The 3,030-nt window shown below is 38.3% G+C and overlaps 1 long non-coding RNA gene across 1 annotated transcript; it reads right to left on the reverse strand.

Annotated features, from left to right (window-relative positions):
• Positions 1–222: 222 nt before the first annotated feature.
• LOC121002693 lies at positions 223–2,053 on the reverse strand. Its single transcript, XR_005779312.1, has 3 exons — positions 1,927–2,053; positions 1,580–1,679; positions 223–295 (listed from the first exon to the last, which is right to left on the reverse strand). It is a non-coding gene; the product is annotated as an uncharacterized LOC121002693 (long non-coding RNA).
• Between the last annotated feature and the right edge of the window lie 977 nt (positions 2,054–3,030).

Raw genomic sequence — 3,030 nt, forward strand, 5'->3', positions numbered from 1 at the left:
CACAGATGAATATGGGGGTAGGAGAAAAAACAACAACTATTGCCCCCCTTTTTTTAGGCCAAACAGGGGTCCAGTTGAGGGACCGGGAGAGGTGGGGGTACAGCAAATAACCAGTAGGACATATTCTGAGGATCAAGTGGATCCAGATTAAAAACAAGTTATTAATTTGTCAAAGTATGTCTTAAAACCATCAGAAAAAATGCTTCTAAGTAAGGGCCTTACCTTTACTCCGGTCCCACAATGTGACAAGTTCCTATGGATTAAGGATGTAAACCTCTTCGCACGGAAGTTAGCTCTGCATAAAATACACAAACAAGAAGAAAGTGACTCACGGAGACTATACGATAACGAGAGGAGATGTGTGGAGATTCTTGAGTCATTACAGCAAGAAAGTGAGGGTTATCAAATTAATCTTGACCCCCCTTTCTCGACTCTAAGACCAAAATCCAAAATGACTCCACAGTTTACACAGTTCCAAGAGATAGAGACTTTTGTACAGCTGGTCACTCAGGATATTAAGTCCTTACAAAGGAGGAAAGACCACCTAGTACAGAATCTCAGTAGTGAGGAACAAAAAGCCCTTGAAATTCTCAGGAAAAATGAGGATATTATAATAAAGCCGAGTGACAAAGGGGGCAACATAGTCATTCAAGACAGGAATGACTATGTTGACATGGTGTTGAGACTTCTTAAGGATAGGTCCACCTATCAACCCCTGAAGGGTGACCCTACAAAGGAGTTCCTGAATGATCTTAAGGAGCTTTTGGATGGAGCACTTCAGGAGAATTTAATAACAAAAGACTAATTCAAATATCTCTATAACAAAAACCCAACGATTTCCACCTTCTATGCCCTCCCAAAAGTGCATAAAGACAAGCAATCAATTCCAGGAAGACCAATTGTGTCGGGAAACGACAATCTCACACAATCTGTTAGTGAATATATCGATCAGGTACTGAGACCTTTTGTGACCACCCTACCCTCTTACATTAGGGATACAAAAGATCTTCTTTTGAAGATCAATGACATCACAGTAACACCAGACACAATTTTAGCTAGTTTGGATGTAGAGTCACTCTACAGTAATATCCAACACCCATTAAGAATGCACGCGGTAGAGTCCTACCTTAACACGAGAAGTCAAAACTTCAATAGACACAATCAATTTCTTTTGTCATCACTAAGGTTTGTTTTAGAGCACAATTATTTTGTTTTTCAGGGACAATTTTATAAGCAAACTAATGGTACTGCGATGGGGACGTCATGTGCCCCAACGTATGCCAATTTATTTTTGGGGTGGTGGGAAAACGATCACGTTTTTAGGGAAGGAATGTCGTCATATATCTGCCACATCATTTTTTGGGGCAGATATATAGACGACATTCTTATCCTATGGGATGGGGGTCACTCTTTGTTTTGTGAATTCACTCAGAAATTAAATCATAACAGTATAGGGATGAAATATACCCATGAAATTCAAGAAAAAGAGATTGTGTTTCTTGACCTGAAAATAAAGAAGACTGAAAATGGCCATTTGGTAACAGAGGTCTTTAGAAAACTAACAGCAACATATAGTTACCTGCATTGGAATAGCTGGCACCCCACATCCTTGAAGAAAGGAATTCATGTAGGCCAGTACTTGAGGGCACGTCGGAATTGCTCCGATGAGGTCTCATTCTCTAAAGAAAGTGAACAACTCCTTCAGAGATTTCAAAAAAGAGGCTACCCAAAAAACCCTCTAAAAAAAGCCTATAATAGAGTTAATAGAATGAAGAGAGAAGATCTACTCAAAGAGAGTACCCCTAAGAAAAATGACATCATCAGATGTATTGGTACCTATGACGGGTACAACAAAGAAATATATGGAATATTGAAAAAACACTGGCACATTATTAAATCCGACAGAGATCTAAATATGATACTCACCTTGAATCCATCAGTAACATACAGACGGGGCAGGAACATTAAAGATCAGTTGGTTCATAGCCACCTAATGGAGAAGGGAGGAAATCTAGAGAGACCGGTTGAAAGATACCGGGGATCCTCACCATGTGGTGACTGCTCTTTCTGTAGGTATCTCCCCCGCATTAAAAAGTATATAAACCCTATAGACAAGAAAGAATATGAAATTAAACAACTCATTACGTGTAAAACACAGGGGGTAGTATACTTGGCATCATGCCCATGCCCAAAGTTATACGTGGGCAAAACAGTACAGGAGTTGAGACGTCGCATCTCAGGACATATCAGCAGTATAGAAACCGGAAAAGATACGTCAATTGCCAGACATATTAAATATTTCCACAATAACAAAAGCTCCGTTTTACGATTCTGGGGCATCGAAAAAATAGTTCTAGGACCAAGGGGGGGAAATCTTGATAAAAAACTCCTACAGAGTGAGGCCCGCTGGATATTTAGGTTGGGCACAATGAGTCCACAAGGCCTCAATGAAGGATTTTCCTTCACAGCCTTTATCTAAACACAAGTAGGTACACCTTTTGAAATAATATTATTAAGAAAAATAAATATATAAAAAAATAGAAAAATATAATTACCTGGAAGAACGAAAGATAGTAACCCCTAGATCATTTAGCCATACGGAACCGCATTCCTCACTATAAGTATAGGGATAAAAGACAAAAAGAACGGTTAAATATATAAAAATAATAATCATAAAGGATTAACCCTAAGTACCCTATAGCCAATCATCTAACTGATATTGAAAATATAAAATAATAAAAAAGAAAACATGTAAAGTATAGTACAAACTTTGGCTTGAGTACAAATACACATCTAGGTGCATATATATGCACATTGATGTCATCCCTCTAATCTGGAGGTTAGAATGTATGTGCATGCGTAATAGAAGTATTGAAATATGGTCATAAGGTCTATGACCCCAGACGTACCAGTTGTGGTATCATTGAAAATTTAAAAGTCTACACGCAGGCGCAAAGTAACATATGGATTAGAATCCAAATGTGAATATAAGCGCTTGGATGTGAAATTTCTGATCTACATAAAGTTCCC

The sequence above is a fragment of the Bufo bufo genome, chromosome 5 (genome assembly GCF_905171765.1).
Source record: "Bufo bufo chromosome 5, aBufBuf1.1, whole genome shotgun sequence".
Taxonomy (NCBI): domain Eukaryota; kingdom Metazoa; phylum Chordata; class Amphibia; order Anura; family Bufonidae; genus Bufo; species Bufo bufo.